This window comes from Spermophilus citellus, assembly GCF_964194105.1.
Source record: "Spermophilus citellus genome assembly, chromosome: 18".
NCBI lineage: Eukaryota > Metazoa > Chordata > Mammalia > Rodentia > Sciuridae > Spermophilus > Spermophilus citellus.
Genome location: NC_138200.1, coordinates 64,118,502 through 64,136,768, shown reverse-complemented (window position 1 = coordinate 64,136,768; position 18,267 = coordinate 64,118,502).

Genomic DNA, 18,267 nt, shown 5'->3' with positions numbered 1-18,267 from the left:
AGAAGCCCAGGCAGTTCCTGCTTCCTGTGGCAGAACCTCAGGGATGCACCCTGTGGTCCAGCTAAGGCCAGGCTCTCCATGTGTAGCTCCCCAGACAGAAGCTATTCCTACCCAAACATTGTTTCTTCCCCACCACCTACCACAGGTACCAGATCTTCACTGTGGTCTGAAGGCCCCAGTGAGACTGAGACCCAGAAACAGAGTACACCCTACCCAATCTTTCTCAGCAAACCCATGTTAGAGGTGGGGAGAGAATGCATCTTCAAGCTCTGGGTATAGTAACCCCTTCACATCATGGTTGCACACCCAGCTGAACTAGTTTGTGGCTCATGTGGCCAGTCAAACATGAACATGTAGACTCCCAGATTGTTCACTAGGTGTTAAGATAGCCAATTACATAACCTAAACTCCATCTGCCACACTTTAAAATTGAGACAGCACTTGCCTCATATCAGAAATAAAACACTTCTTGAATGTGGAAGAAAAGTCACAAATAATACAGAACAGTGCATTCAGCTTTCACTTATCAGGGCAAATGGATGGGCGCACTGGTGCAAATACATGGCCTAGGGCTTCTGTGTCTGCCAGAACAACACCAAGACACAGAGATCAGAGAGAGACAGGGGACAGGACAGCTGGGAAGGAGGCCCGACAAGCCAACTGGGAGCAAAGCCAATCCTGGCCAGCCCTCTTAATGCGCACTCTTTTAAATGGAAAAAGAGCAAGTGAGCCACAGATACATGACTTTAAAGTATATGAAGAAATAGCTATTCAAGTTCACTCAAAATTACAGCAACACAAAACTAAACTAAAGATAAAATAGCATTATAAATTGAAATTAGTAGAGACCAATATGCAGTACTGGTATGGATGTACAGAAACACTGGATTAGTGCAATTATACTGTTGACATTTTTCCAGAGTACGATTTCTACTAAAATGTAAAGCACTCATACACTTGCACCTAACTATCCTACTTTGAAGACTTCCTGATACAAATCTATCTGCCACAGAATGGCCATTGCAGTAGAATTAGAAATAGCCAATCCCTGGAAATGAACTCAGTGTCTATCATTAAAAGAAAGGTTAGGGGATGGAGCTGTAGATCAGTGGCAGAGCGCTTGCCTCACATGTGTGAGGTACCGGGTTCGATCCTTGGCACTACATAAAAATAAACAAGTAAAAAACAAAGGCATTCTGTCCGTCTACAACCAAAAAAAAATGTTAAAGAAAGGTTAAAGAGATTACAGTTAATATTCTATGATAATATGCAATAAAATGTGCTAAAATGGAATAATCGCTATCTGGCCACAACAAAAAGAAAGATGCAAAAGGGGATTATTATTTTCTAAATAAGTATATACATACATATGCATAAGCTTAAAGATGCAGAAAGTAGGGCTGAGGTTGTGGCTCAGAGGTACAGCGCTCACCTAGCATGCATGAGGCACTGAGTTTGATCCTTAGCACCACATAAAAATAAAAATAAAATAAAAATTTTAAAAGTTACTGTGTCCACCTATAACTAAAAAAATACAAATAAAAAAAACACTAAAAAATGCAGAAGATATTTTTGGAAGTAAACAAAGAAACTGATTGAAAGTGGCTACTATCCTAAGAATGATCTGAGAATGGGAGTTTTCACTTCATAAAGTTTAGATCCTATTTTGCTATTTTGTCTTCCTTCCTTGAAAAAAAAAAAACATGCTAAAATTGTTTTCTCCCTATAACACTGCTCATGGCAGCTAAAGTTAAAACAATATAAATAATAACAAACATGTGATCGGCAATTTACACTCCATACAATGCCACCCATCCATTCATCCATTTCTTTGATGTGGACAAGAAGGAATAATTTCTACCCTCATTTCTCAAGTCAACAAGCTTGAGCCAAAGGGAGTTGGTGGTGCCCAAGTTCTTTAGAGAGCTCATCTGGAGGAACCTCTCTTTGCTTTAACCATGGTTCATGTCCACATCCCCCTCTGCCTCATCAAGAAGAAAAACTATAAGCCTTCAACTTAGAAAGTAATAATGAAGTTTTAAATAAAGGTAAGAAATAAATGTTTGGCAAATATGGGAGTGGGGGTCACAGAGGTCTTAGGTTGAAGAAGATGGCCTAGGATGTCAGCAATGCATGCTCCTCAGAGGAGTGTCCGCAATTTAACAACCTATTAAAAAGCAAATTGTACCCATGGAGGTGGCACAAGCCTGTAATCTCAGCAACTTGGGAGGCTGAGACAGGAGAATCTCAAGTTCCAAGCCAGCCTCAGCAACTGCGAGGTGCTAAGCAACTCAGTGAGACACTGTCCTCTAAATAAAATACAAAATAGGGTTGGAGATGAGCTCAGTGGTCGAGTACCCCTGAGTTCAATCCCCAGTGCCAAAAAAAAAGAATATTTTAAAAAAGTAAATTGCAAAAGAGCATGACATGAGACAGATGTGCACACTTACGTGGTATGCTCACTGTACCTTGGCACATGAGTGTATATATCATATATGTGATGCATATCAGTGGTCTTCACAGAGTGTTCAGATGGCTTTTCAAGTTCTTTGTAAGTTTTAGTCTTTTCCAAATTTTACAGTTACCTGATATGCTGTGGTTTGGATTTTGTTTCAGGGCATCCTCCAAGGTTTCAGTGTTGGAATTTCATCCCCAATGTGAGGTGTTCAGAGGGCTGAAATTTAATCCAGCGATGTGTTTAAAGGTGGGGCCTTTGAGAGGTGATTAAGACTAGAAAAGGTTCTAAGGGTGGAGCCACTAGTAGCCATATAAGATGAGGGAGAAAGAATACAAGAGAGATCTAGATTCATTCCCCTCCTTCCCTCTCCCTCTCTCCCTCCCTCCCCCACTCCCTCCCTCCCTTCCCCCCCTCTCTCTTTCTCTCTCCCCCCTCTCTCCCTCTCTCTCCTCCCTCTCCCTCTCTTTCCCTGTCTCAGGGTTCCACCAGCATGAAGGCCATCACTGGACACAGCCCATGGACCTTGCACCTCCCACTGTGAGCTGTGATAGACCTCTTCATAACTCAGCCAGTCTGTGGCGCTGCGTTATTAGCAACAGAAAACAGACGAATACACGTAATAGGCATATGTTATTTTTTTTACTTAGGAAGACATTTTTTAAATAATGGTAATACATTGACACAGGATTAAAGGAGACCTCCACTGAATTAGTATGTGAGAGAAAGATGTGACCACTGGCTGGAAGTTGAAGGTCCAGAATTATACCCACTTTGGCCAGCATTTTTAACCCTTTGGCTCTCCAAGACTGGAGTAATTTGCGGGGATGGAGGTGCAGGGGATTAAACCCAGGGGTGCTCTAGCACTGAGCTACATCCCCATCACGGTTTTATATTTATTTTGTAACAGGGTCTCCTAATTCTCCTGCCTCAGATTGTTGAGTCACTGGGATTACAGGTGTGCACCATGGCGCCCAGCAGGATTAGAGTCTTTCAACAGGCCTCCAACATCCTGAATCGCCATTTCCATTACACAAGGTCACTAGATGGTGACCCAACAGTTTTTCATGTGAGAACCTGTGGTCAGCTTTCTCCTGGTTAACAGGCAGAGTTGGCATCAGCATGTTACAGCACTGGTCCTGCTCTCTGGGGGAAGGGGTCTTCATCCCAAGCAAATGAAACCACAGAGCTTTAAGAATAACTTCTCTGCCCCGTTCCTTTCTGCTGGAAAGGGTGCCCTCCTCAACCAAACTTCAGCCAGGCTCCTTAGCATTCTCTTCTTGACTAAACCTTCTTCTTGTTCTCCTGAGGCTATTTTTAGCAAGAATCCTTTAAATCCAATTTAGCAAGAATTCCCACCCTTGAAATTTTCCTTTTCCTTAACACCAATACCTAACCATATTCCTCTTAGTATCTTTCCATCCTCACCTTGCCTTTTGGTTATGAATCCTATGGTTATGAATCCCTGTCTGTTCTTTCTGTATTAGAAGTCAAGTTCAATCTCTCTCCATTCTTGCAATGGCCTTAACTCCTATTACAACAGTGTTTTGGTTTTTTCCTCTGGGTTTATTGCTGTTATTGCTGTTGTTTGTGGTACTGAGGGTTAAAACCAGGGGTGCTCTACCACTGAGCTACATCCCTAGCCCTTTTTTATTTTTATTTTGATACAGGATCTCACTAAGTCAGTCGCTGAGGCTGGCCTTGAACTTGCTATCCTCCTGCCTCAGCCTACTGAGTCACTGAGATAACAGGTGTGTCTACTATGCCCAGCTGCAAGGTCTTGAATAAAGTTGTCCTTTCAACAAGTGTCCTGTGCAATTTCTTTTTAACACTATTCAAAATGAGGGCTATACTCCAGCAGCAGCAGCAGCAGCAGCACTTGGGAGTGTGTCATAATGCAGAATCTTAGACCCCACCCCAGACCTGCTGAATCAGAATCTCCACTTTAACAAACACCTAGGTCATCTATCTGTCCAACATTAGAGTCTAAAAAGCACTGCTTTCCTCAACATGGCCCAATGCCTTCAATTTACAGGGCACTTAATTTTATATTTTGGGGGCATCCCCCATGGAACCTACCATTTACATCAGCTGGGGAGACTGGTGTCCTTAGGTCCTGTCTTTTAGCTCTCACCCTTTCAGCCTCTCCCCCTGGATTCCACTTTCTGTGGGTTTGACTCCAGCATGAGTTGTCAGCCAATCCTCTCTCTTCAGCTGCACAATCTAGGATGAGGGAGATCCATCCTGAGGGTGGTGTTGGGGAGCATGATAAGAAGCCCTCACCAAGGTCTGTCCCTAGGATAGTTTCAAAAGGTGATCAGATCTTAATCACACCCAAGATTAACTTCTCATTGGTATATCCTAAACCACTGTATTTCCCTTATTCTGCCCTGAGTGTAACAAAGACCCTCTTCTGTTATATCCTAGGGACTTAGAATAGGGGTAATGAGACTTGTTTGGCCGGCATGTGCCATGGGTAATTTTTTTTAATCTAATGAAGCTAGATATGGGGGAAAACCCAAGCCATCCATTTAGTGCCAAGATGCCAAGCAAGCCTGGACTAGGATTGTCAGAACGTGCTTACACTAAAATAAATTTTCTGAAATTCAGATTTATCTTGTGTCCTCTCTTTCCCTGGCAACTTCTCTCTGGCTCTCTGGAGAAACTCCCATGCTCACAAGTGGGATAAGACCCCTCTTTCCTCTCTCCTGATTGGGATAGAGATTTTTCTGGGTAGGTTTATTCTTCTACCACTCCTCCCAAATCTTAAGTGGTTAGGCCTCTTATAGGGAAGGAGGAGGGCAGACTAAACTTGAATATTAATGGGAAATACTCTGACCAAAAAAAGGTGATTTCATCAATACACAGCTCTTTCAAAACACACCCCTTTAAGCCAATCTTGAAATGTTTCATTTCCTGATCAAGAAATATCATGAAATCTCTTAAGTATTCGAAGATCTAGCCAAACAAACTCTTTCCTGATGCTTCTTACGTTTCTTTTTGAACTCCAAGAAGCTCAGATACACCCAGTGACAAAACAGTGGTCCTTCACCTTTTCCACACCTCACTCTACCACCTGCCCCTCATTCTTACCTAGTTAAAGAAAATGTCTATCTCCTTCAAACCAAGCGGCTGGCTTTCACCTCCCTGAGAGCTCTGATCCCATCTACTTTTCTGCTATGGTTGTGTGTGGTTTATGAGTTTCTGTGGTGCAGACTGTGGGCTCACTGAGAGCAGGGACCTGCCGCCCAGCAACCCTGACCCCATGCCCTGTGTATGCAAAGGCTCCACAAATGAATTCTGAATGAGCCCTCTGTAGCTTCCACTGAGCCTAAAAAAGAGCTCCTGGCTGGACTCCAGTCTGACTGCTAGACTGTGATTGAAACTAAAAATGAAATGCCATCAGTTTGGTCCAGAATCCCCACCAGGGCTGTAGCTACAAAAACCACAGACAACACTCTCGTTACAGTACACTCTCAAAAGACTTTCCTTGGCCTCTGAATGTACTGGTGCTTTTGAAATAGATACAAGCCCTTCCATGCCTGCTGGGTTCCATTTTGTAATCCACTGCAACCATTAATAAGAAGAAAAAAGAGATTCTCATAAGCTACCACTTTAGCCACTTTCTTATTCAGAACCAGAAATGGCCCCAGGAGGTGGGACCTCCAACCTCTCAGGCAGGAGAGAAATACAAACCTTTCATGCTCCTTTTTCAGACTCATGGACCCCGTCCGTGGCGGGAGCACTACCAATCACAGCCGACTGTGAGATTCCAGACAGTTTAGGATGAGCGGTCTGTGGAATGGAGACTTCAGTGCACACCGGCCACTGCACTGAAGATGCCACACTCATCCCTGCTGCAGTCTCGGGTTCAGCTGAGGCCCTGTAGCCCAAAGAGACTGTGATGATCCTTGAAGGCATTCCCACAGCCAGCTTAAAGAGCTCATGCTCCCCAAATTGTACATTCCACCCTGCCTCAATGGGCTGCCTTCTCTTCCTGAGAAAGGGGCCCAGGGAGGTGGTCCTGAGGAGAGAAAGTTTCCATCGACCAGGTCCACCAACTTCACTCTTCTCACAGTGTCTTCCTAGGAATTTACTTATACCCATTATCCCACCATGAAAACGCAGTAGTATACTTTCAGGAGTGAATGTTAATTGACTTGTCTGCCTTAAATCCACCCCTTGTCATTCTGATGCTATGATAGTCCCCTAATCCACTCCCCTCAAGGATGGCCAGGGTCTCAGACCAAGCCAACCATGATCCCCATGGCCCCAGCCATAGTGGCTGGTCCAAGGAGAGTATGTGACTCCACTGGGGCCACCCAGAGTTCTTTCCTGGGACTGGTGTGCAGCCATTACATGAAGGTAAACATTGTGTTCTGGGGATGCCGAGCTAGGAGGATGGGAATCTCAGGCTGACCACAGGGACCTACCCACAGAGAGAAGCCAAGTAAATGGCAGAGGATGAAAGGTCAGGGTGAGAAACAGGAAGACATGCACAAATCTCTTTGCCAAGGCTCTGGTTCCTTTAGTTGTTCCCTTGATCTTGTGAGCTACTCCACTGTTCTTTTCCTCTTTTGCTTAAGCTAAAGTCGAGTTTTTATAGTTTACAAGAAAAGGAGTCATGACTAACATATTCCTTGATTTTTCTTCCAACTAGCTTAGACACTTGAAGAAAAATAGCCCCCTCAGCATCATCTAGGCATAAGGAAGAGTGAGAATAGAGGGAAGAAGAATGCATAAAACTGAAGATTTCCACAACCTCTATAGAGTATGGCCATGTCTACCACAGTGGCTGCCTGAATGACACAGTAAGTGATAACTTCACTAACAATGACAACAACTAACATTTTGGGACTCTCCCAGCTATACCTATGGCAAAGTTGGCCCAATCCTGGTCAAAACTCAATTGAAGAGAGGTAAACATAGATTTTATCAATTGAGTCAAATAGCAAGGAAGAACTGATCTGGAACATCAGGCAGGATTGATGTATAAGGCTGCCAATTTTGGGGTGCAGAAATGGACCAAATAAAAACAGTTGAGTTGTCCAAAAATCTCCAGGAGAAAAAAAATAATAAAGCAGACACTTCCCTATGGAAAAATACAGGAAGCGACTTACTCTTCCCAGTGCCCAACTATGACCACCCCTCCTATGTCCTTCTATCCAGCTGCTACATCTAATATTCTCACACACATGCTTGACAGCCTTCTAGTTTACTTGAATCACTGGGTTTGTTTTCCTACATGGCATAACAGAAAAAAGAAATCAACCATTTCCAGAGTTGGCACCTGAGGGTTTTTTGTTTTTGTTTTTTTTCTTTTAGGAAAAACATTTTTTTTTTTAGAAAAACCCATCTATATTAAGAGACATACTTAGCTAGACTGATTTGCATCAAGAATTTGAGACCTTAAACCTGCCTTATAAGGAGAGCAATAAATAAACACAGAGGTAAACTTTGCTACTAAAGAGATGACCCAGAATGTTGGAGGGAGGCAAAGGAATGTGAGACAGGAGACGACGCCACGACAGGACGCTGGAGCCTGCACGTTCCTGGGGTGAAATGGCCACAGGTGTTCTAAGCACAGGTGTCAAATCTATACTTGTACATTTTTATATTTAAGACATGTAAACATCTTCCACATCTTTAATCTTTCATAAAAGTCTGATAGCACATGTGCACGGGAGTAAAGGGGGGAAATAAGATGAGCACCCCTTGGGCTGGACAGACAGAACAGTGGTGGGGACGAGAGGCACAGGACCACAAGTAAGAGAGAACCCCCACCAGGTTTTTCATAGAGATTTTCGGGAGAACGTTGACTTTTTCACAAGAAGTGGGACAGAAGTATTCAAAGTTTCTTTTAAAAACCCTACATTGCCAAAGCCCTCTGCCCATGACTGACTTGAATACTAAACCAGATTTTCACATTCCTTATCCACTCACAAACTCGAACTCTTTGAGGATAGGGTCATGTCTTACCCATCCCAGAGCCTGGCACAATGCCTAGTATGCATTTTGTAAATTGAAAATAAACTTTATTTTTTAAAACAGCTCTAGGTTTACAGAATATTGCAAAGCTAGTACAGAGAGTTCCCATAAACCTCACACCCAATTTCCCCTGTTATTAAAATCTTCCATTAACATGGTACATTTGTCACAATTAATGAACCAATATTCACACATTATTATTAACTTAAGTCCATACTTCATTCAGACTGCCTTGGTTTTTACCTAACAGCTTCCTATTGTCCCAGGATCCTATCCAGGACACTGTATTACATTTGGTCATCATGTCTCTTTAGGCTCCTCTTGGCTGTGACAGTTTCTTATAGTCTCCTTGTTTTTTATGACTTTAGCAATTTTGAAGTACTGGTTAGGTGTTTGTAGAATGTCCCACAGTTGGAATTCAGCTGGCATTTTTCTCCTGATTAGACCTGGGTTTGGAGAGGAATGCCCTTCTCATCATAATCATCAAGGTCACCTGCCATCAAGAATGACTTAGCATTGTTGATTTTGACCTTAATCACTTGACTGAGATAATGTTCACCAGTTATCTCCCTGCAGTCACTTTCCCCTACCCCTTTTCCATGCTTAACTCTTTTGAAGAAGTCATGATGCTTAGCCACACCCAAGGGAGAGCAAGTTATGCTCTATCTCCTTGGAACCAGAGTATCTGCATGAGCTATTTATATTTCTTCTGCATCGACTATGCACTAATCAGCTTTGCATCACTGTGACCAATACACCTGATAAGACCTCAGAGGAGGAAAATTTGTTCACGGTTTCAGAGGTTTAGTCCATGGTTGGCCGACTCCATTGCTCTGGGCTCCAGATAAGGCAGAGCATCATGGCAGAAGGGCATGGTGGAGGAAAATTGCTCAGCTCATGGCAGACAAGAAACAGAGAGAACTTGAATACAAGGATCCATGGATAATATAATTTCCAAGGGCACGCCCCCAGTCATGCTCTACCTGCTTATAGTTACCACTCATTCATCCATTCAAATTATGAATCTATCAAATGGATTAATCCATTCACTAGGTTGCAACTCTCATAATCTAATTATTTCATGTCTGAATGTTTCTACATTGTCTCACACATGAGCTTTTGGGGGATACCTTATATCCAAACCATAATGGAATATTTGTGTATTATTCTCCCCTATTTACTTATTCGATCATCTATTTACATTAGTATGAATACATGGATAGTAGTTTTATGCCTTTGGTTAGAATCTAAAACTAACTTATTTTATTGATTTAATTGTTCCAGGTTTGTCCACTGAGAGTTCTTTCATTTGGCTCCTACATCCCTTTGATATATGTTCCATCATTTGGGCTTTTGGAGGTGTTGTTTTGTTTTGTGGGAGGTTGGGATGGTTTTCATTGTTGTTGCTTTGCTTTTTGCTTGTGTGCAAAAAGCTGACCAAGCAGAAATGAAGGAAGATTCCTGTCAGGTTCACATCCTTGCAAGCCATTGTTTCTTGATTATTGTTGTTTTTAAATTCTAGACACTCTAATAGGTGTGTAGTGGAATCTCGTTGTTTTATTTGGAATGCCCTAATAACAGAAGATGTTTGGCATCTTTTCATATAGTTACCTATCATCTACATGTATATATTCTTTAGAGAGGTGACTGTTCAGATCTTTCACTCATTTTTAAATCAGATTATTTATTTTATTATTCCTGAGTTCTAACAATTCTCTGAAATCAGATGTGTGTTTTGCAAATATTTTCTCCCAATAGCTTATCTTTTCATTCTCTCAATGGTGCCTCTTAAAAGTCTGGATTTTCAGCCTTCATTCATTTTATCAATTTTTTCTGTCATGGATCTTGCTTTTGGTATTGTTCCTAAATTTCATTGCTAAGTCAACATCACCTAGATTTTTTTCCTACATTGTTTTTGAGAAGTTTTACAGTTCCGTGGTTTACATTTAGATATGTGAGCCACTGTGAGTTATTTTTGAAAAGGTGTAAGGTCTGGATATAGATTGGCTTTCTTATTTGACTTTCATTTTGCATATAGACATCAAATAGTTCTGGCACTATTTGTTGGAAAGACTAACCTTTTCCCATTAAACTGCCTTTACTCCTTTGTCAAATATCGACTCCCTGTATTTATGTCAGTCTATTTCTGGACTCTCAGAGTTGTCCCACTGACCCACTTGTCTAGTCTTTCACCAGTACCCCACTGTCTTGATACCATAACTTTGCAGCAGGTCTTGAAGATGCTTAGTGTCAGTCCTTTGACTTTATTCTTTTCCCTCAATCTTGCATTATCTAATTTGAGTCTTTTGTCTTTACATATAAACTTCAGAATCAGTTTATTAGTATCTATAAAACAGGCTGCTGTGATTTATAGGAATTGCATTGAATCTATACATCAAGTAGGGAATAATTACTGCTTTAACAATATTGAATCTTTTAATCCATAAACATGGAATAACTATTCATTTATTTAAAGCTTTGATTTCATATTTCAGAGTTTTACAGTTTTCTATGTATAGATTCTACACATTTTTGTTAAATATATTCCCAATCTCATTTGTGGATTATTATCCTAAATTTTTTTAAATTCCAAATTCCCATTATTTATTGCTGGTATATAGGAGAGCACTGACTTCTTTAATATTATTTTGTACCCTATAACCTTTCTATAATCACTTCTCAGTTAAGGAGTATTTTGTAGATTACTTGTGATTTTTCAATCATGTCATCTGACACCAAAGAGGGCTTTATTTCTTCCTTTGGAGTGTATACTTTTTGCTTCTTTTTCTTATCTTATTGCATTACCAAGGACTTGCAGCACAATGTTGAATAGGGATGATAAGAAAAAACATCCTTGCCTCATTCCCAAACATAAGAATGGAGCACCCACTTTTTCACTTTCTATTATCTTATACCCTATAACCTTTTTATAATCACTTCTCAGTTAAGGAGTATTTTATAGATTGCACAATTTTCCTTGGGGAATTCACTTTCAGTGACTGATTGAGGTGCAGTCTAAAAACCCAGCTGTTTCAGTCTACTGGGGTCAACTTAAATGAACACCATGTGCAGAGCTCCCATGAAGTCAGCCAAAGCTTTGCTAAACCTACATCACAGTTCAACTTTTCCCCTCCCCAAGCCTGTTTCTCCCTTCTCTGTCAACAGGTACTATTTCTCATAAACATCCAACACACGAAACTCTGCCTTGGCGCCTACTGCCAAGAACCCAATCTGAGACTCCCCTTACAGAGCAAACTCATTCTCCATGCCATTCCATGAATGTCAGGGCAGTTTTTTTTTTTCATACCAGATCATTGTATACTGCACGGGAGAGAGGAAGAATAGCAAAAACTTTCCTTCACTCTTCAGTTATCCTTTGAGAGTGCCAAATTCCAATGCTTAGATTCAGGGTCTGTGTGTATTTGCTAGTAGCACTCTATGGAGATTCTTCCATGACTCCTCATCCACATTATAGGGCAATTCAGCCATTAACAGAAAGGCTTCCCTGACCCGGCTCCCACTCTCAGACAAGGGAGGAATTCAAGTGGGCAGATGTTACAACCCACTGCAGAAACACCCAAACACAAAGAGCTAATTGGAGGTGTCAGAAATATTAAATTCAAGTCAAAATCAGAGGTTGTCCCTTGAGGCTCCAGCTTAGGATCAGATGATACCAAGAGCAGTACCTTTCATCAAAGAGTAGATGCTCAATAAATATTTGCTGAATGAATTAATGGACACTTATTTGGAGTTGTGAGTGCTGGCTCTTGTTCCCAGTCTTTGGACACATACTTTATGACTGTAGGCTAACTGTACAACTGTGGTGTGAGCTGTTTAATTTCCACACAATTTCTAAGCAATCCACATGTTGATACTTTATATATTGAACTTCATAGGTATGAGATTTTTATACCTATAGATGGTCGGATCTTTCATAATAGCATTGCTAGCCAACCAATATTTCTGCTTGGATAGCATCTCCATCTTTGAAGGTAAAGCAATGTTTGTGTAATTATATGAATACTTCATTGCATTTTGTTCTTATTGGGTTACAAAACTGAGTAAGAAAACTGAGGAAGAAAAATGTGCTGATATCCATGATAAGAAGCACAGATCTCATTAACTTAATACAGTCGAAACGAAGATAGAAATCATTAGGCCTGTGGAAAGTGATAAGTCATTAGCCTCAATCAGATGCTCATTGACTTCAAGCTGGTCAACCCTGTGCTCTATTATTAAGAGACAGAACAAAATGAAAGAACATGTATGAAATGTATAAATCATCGAGGACTATGCCTAAAAGGCAAGGTATAATTAGGATACTAGAATGTTTTTTATCTCTCTGGAAACAGAACCCACATGTAATCTTGTTGAAGTTTTCTGTTTGACTCTTGCATAAATTTTATGCACAAAACCAGGGGAATGCTTCAGTTAATGAATGACCTTCCACTCTTACTGAGTTGCTTGCTGCATAGCCCATTTTAGACAATAAAATCTGTGATTTAGCAATACCAGTTTTTAGTCTGTCATATTTGGAAAAACTTCATTTTTGTAAGTACAAATATACTGTTAATTTTGTTATCCTAAAACCAATAGATTAAAAACAGGCAGGAACAGGTGTAACTACAGGCATGGATGCAGGTACTGGTGTGGGTACAGATATAGATATTTGTGCCTAGGCATCTTAGCCTTTTACTGGAAATCAGTCCATAAAGATGGGTGTCTTAAAAACACAAAAGAGGAAAGTATGGATAGGGCAATGGGGGAGTAAAGAGAAAGGGGGAGAGAAGGTTCCCAAACCCGATTCTAGTCCTTCCTCCAAGCTGACCACCTCCCTTTCTACAGAACTAGACCAAATTGCCTTACTCTGCTTCTCTTTTGTCCCTTATCCACCATTCCTTCTATTGATGCCTGAGCCCAGCTCCTCCTGGAAGACAGAGGCCACCCTCCAACCTGGGTCTCCTCAAGTGGAACAATATGAGAAGAGGGTGGTGGCTTCTGACTCAATTTTAATAGACTAAAAATAATAAAGCTGTTTCAATATTTTCTTCAACATTGAAACCTCTATTGTCATTGTGCTCCAGAATTTTGTTGATAACAAGAAAGCATTTCAAAGAACACACAGTGGGCATTTTTCCATTTCAAATTTTACATTCATGATTTTGACAATTTGTGAAAGGTCCTGAAGGCCTGTGACATGAGGTGATTTGCAATTCTGCTAAGGCCCTAATTTGAGTTACCTCCACTGTGAGCTGGTTTGTGAAGAACTAGCTATTTGGTGGTGAATAAGCCAGTACCTGCATCCTGAAATGAGTTTGTTGCTTACTGCAGTACTGGTGATAAACTGGGGGTCTCTTGAAGGTCTTGAGACAAATGTTAGGAATCCACCATATAGCTCAGTACTACTAGGTGTTAAGAATATAATACATGAAAATGCAGAAAGTCCCGCAGGGCCAACTCTACCTGGCTATCAGAGCCAACTGCAGCTTTCCAGAGTGGTCAAAACCAGACAATCCACCTTTGCTTTAAATTCTGCCAGAGCATTGGGCATAATCATTAACAGAGTAATTTAGCACTTTCTTGTTTTCTTATATGAACACTTGGATGCTATGAAATATTTTGCCCACCAGTGTCAAGTATTTATATGCTTGGACATCTGTGGTGGACATTGTATTGCCTGCCACTGTTTGCCCCTATGTCTTGTTAATAGCCCTCAATGTTGTCCATGGAAGCAACAGATCCAGTCCCCACTACATCTGCTCCCCTATGTCTAAGAGGTGGCCATATGAATCCAGGCCTGGCTAGAGATATGTAAGAGGAAGCCATATGGGGAACTTCTGGAAAATTCTGCTTTCACACAAAAGGGACAGATGTAGGTTTAACCATTGCTCCTACCCTCCTCCCTTGAACATGGCCATGAGATTCAAACCTCTGGCAGCCTTCATGCAACCATGAGGCAATAAGCAACAGAGAACAGTTGGGTTAGGTCTTAGGAGAAGGAATAGTAACCTGTAGGTAAAAGCAACAAGCAATGGGGAAGGAACTGCCACAACAACAATGAGCTCTGGCATTCTCATTGCACCAGCACTACGAGACTTCTTTATGTAAGAGAGAGAAAAAAAAACTGTTCTTTATAAGCCATTATAAGTAAGTACATCTGCTTCTTATGGTTGAACAAATACAAATACATCATTCACACACAAAAAAACACAATTTTGAACACATGATTCCTAAATACCTTCTGCCTCACACTCTATTACTAAGAGGCTCTCTGAGTGGCAAACTCCTTCCTCAGACATATTTCTTACTCTGCTAATTGGGGCATAGAGCTTACATGGGAATCCTGTGTTAGATTTTTCTGTATTTGATTTTCACCACATTTTCTTTAGTGTGGTTTTTACCCCAGGAGAAAGAAACTTTCATTTTTTGGTCTGTCCTGATACCTCTTCCTGTCTGCTTCATCTTCAATGTCTCAGGAAAGAGGTGGATCTCAAGGAAGGACTGGCAAAGGCCGGCACTGGTTTTCTGGGTTGTAGTCAAATGGCTGTCAAGAATCCAGGGCAGCCTGCAGACTCTGGGGAGGGTGAAAAACGAGTGAATGAAAAAAAGACAAGCCCCTCAGACATTTCCATGACTGCATGTGTGCCAGGGGATATTCGGCTAAGCAGATCTTCTAGGGTTCCAGTAGCTAGGAACACATAAAGCTCATACTTCCATCCAAGGGCAGTAAAACCAGCTGCATGAAGCCAACATTTGTGGAAGCTCTACCACAGTTCGGTTTGTATGAGAGGAGCCAGGACCATGAGGATGGATAAGACAGTGCTCTGGCCCTAAGGAGATTATGCTCTCTGAGGAGACCTATGCTCCTTTGATGATAAGCTGATAATTCTCCATCTTAAACTTGCATCCAGGTAGGAGTGTAATAACTCCATCTTCCCCAGAATCACAGAGCTTCTCTGTATTACTAAGCCAGATGCTGTTTACTGCACCTCATGCTGGGGGTGGGGGATGGACGGGCTCGTTAACTTACCATTCATCCTCAGCCTATGCCATTCTACAGGCAGGATGCCCAGCCTAGATGTCAACATTTTACAAATAACAATTGAAGCTGTCAGTTATCTTGATGAGCAGTGCTCCAGTGAACGAACAGCATAATTGGGGGGTGAAGTGTTAGTGAGCTAATTTTTTTTGCCAGCAAAAAGAACAAAGCATCTTTCCAGGGATAATGTATTTACTGTTATTATTTGGTATGTAGCACATAAATTCCAAATAATACCAGAGTGAAAATATAAAATTCCTCAGCTTTTCAGAGAGGCAAAGCATATAATCTCTCAGCTTTCAAACTACAGAGATTCACAGAACCCTATTTCTTTTTTTGTTTTTTGTTTTTCATTTTTCTTTTTCTTTTTTTTTTTTTTTTTTGCTTGATCATAAGCAGAAAAATCTCAGTGCTTATTTTCCTTGAGTATTTGTATGCTAAAATACAAGGCAGCAAGACTATAAAAAGACCCCAGTGTTTAAGCCTCACGGCAAAGATGATATGAATTTAAATGATCTACGACATTGTCCTCTCACACACTGGACAGCTCATTATTAAGTCAACCAAAATGTAACTCTGGTATCCTTTCCATCCCTCCTAGTCTATAAATCCAAGACTCCAACAATTTGCCCACTCCTGACCATCCTTTAAAGCCCAACTCAAATGTCAAAACCCCAGTGAGGCCTCTCTCCCTGCTGCCAGCAATGCTAGCATTTTTTTTTCTCCCAAGGACAATTCATCTTCTGACCCTCTCATCTGGCCCCTCCGAACTGTGTTCTAATGGTTGCTTGCTTTTCTGCAGTTCCCTTTAGTCAGTAAGGACTTGGGAATTGAGGACTTGGTTTATTCACCTTTGTGCCCAGGGGTCCTGTACAATTCCTTGCACATAAAACATCAACAAGTGTTTTGCCAACCAGAAAAAGGGAAGAAGACCTTGGGGGAGGGGAGCCTCTTGTTAGGTGCTGGTTACTTAAGCTGCACCACAGAGTAGCGCCAAGGGCTCAGGCTCCAGGGGGCCAGCAGAGGGCAGCAGAGAGTCTAGGAGCAGAAACTCCTCCTCAGGAAGGACAATCCCAGGAAGAGGGTTTTCCTGGAATTAGGGATGGAAGAAGCCATATAGCGGGGTGGGGCAGACACACCTGACAAAAACCAGGACACGTGGTTGTCAGATGCCATGGGATGCAGAGGTAGGACACAGAACCTGATGGAAATGTAGGAGGACACTAAGAAATAAAAGGGGCTCTCATAGTAGATCCAGAACAACTGGAGTGGCTTGTAGTTTGTAGGTCAAGCCTCATCTGAAGATCCACAGTCCTGCCCCAGCAGGAAGTGTCTTTCAACTGGTCTCAAGTTCTTGGTTGCTGAAAGACAAATAACTGATGGAGAAAAACCCAAACATCCACATGGTCTGGGTCCCTAACAAGAAGCTTGAACTTTGCAGAGACCTAAAGATTAGATGCCACTGAAGCAGAAGAGAATCAGGAAGGAGACCCTGGACAAAAGGCAGCAATAAGCAGAAAGCTCTGCTGGTCAGCTCAGAAGGGCCGAGAGTACAGAGCCTGAGAAGGGGTATGGAAGAATTGATTCTAAGGTACCCACACCTCTTGTGCATCCTTCTTGAAGCCCAATCCCGCCATACCTGGCCAGGTTTTGCCTCTCAACACTAAACTACATGGTTCCCCTTTTAAATTACAGTCACTGCAAAAAGCCTTTCAAGTGTCCCAGTTGCCACCTAATCTAATCAATGGCTCCTTACTGAACAAAGTCCCAGTGAGATCAAAGTTCAAAGAACCAAGACAGAAAATTAGTAACAAACCCAACCCACCTGTCACATACCCACAGAGCCATGATCTGGAATTGCACCTTATGATTGCAAAGCCCTTCCCTGGAGCTGCTGAAGGTGGTATCTATAAACCAGGAAACGGTTAAAATCTCAATTCCCACCCCAGACCTACTGAATTAGAATCAGTATTTTAACAAAAGCTAAGTGATTCATATGCCTGTTAAATTTGAGAAGCCCCGTCCATCCACCTGAGCCCACCTACATCTCTGACCATAACTTGAAGCACTTCCCACTGGGTTCCTGCCATATAGACCAATTCATCTCCCAAATATGCCACAGTCTCAACTTGGGGTCTCAATCCTCTCTGTTCCTTCTATCAGGAGCCATGAAACAGTGTCCTGACATTCAGATTTTGATTTAAGGTCAGTTCTTAGAGAGGTCTTCCCTCTATACCCCAGCCAAATGAAATACTGGAGCACTCTCAACTACAGGAGGCAAGTTTTACTTCCATGCATGGCACATGGTTCTCACCTTCAATAGACACCAGAACCCCTGCAAAACTCATTAAGACAGATCCCTGGGCCCAGTCCCAGAGTTTCGGACTCATTAGGTCTAGGGTGGAGACTAATTTGCATTTCTAGGAAGCTCCCTGGTGATGCCAATGCTGTTAATCTGGGACCACCCTATGAGATCCCAGACATATTTGATGATGTTTTCCTTGACCACTCTTTTCTATAATGGCCACTCTTTTCTGTAATATCGTCTCTACCCCACATCTGTTGAATGAGGGCTGGGAGTTTGTAAGCTCTGTTCATCCCATATCTGCAGTACATGATTCACAACAGGTACTTTGTTAAAGAATGAATAAATTTGCAATCAATTCTTCTCATTATGAATTTTGTATCATTTGTGTTTTACTTAATCTAATTTAGCAGCAACTTTGCATTCCGTCCTATGTATATACATAATCAGCTATGAGAGCATTGTATTTGTTAGCCTTAT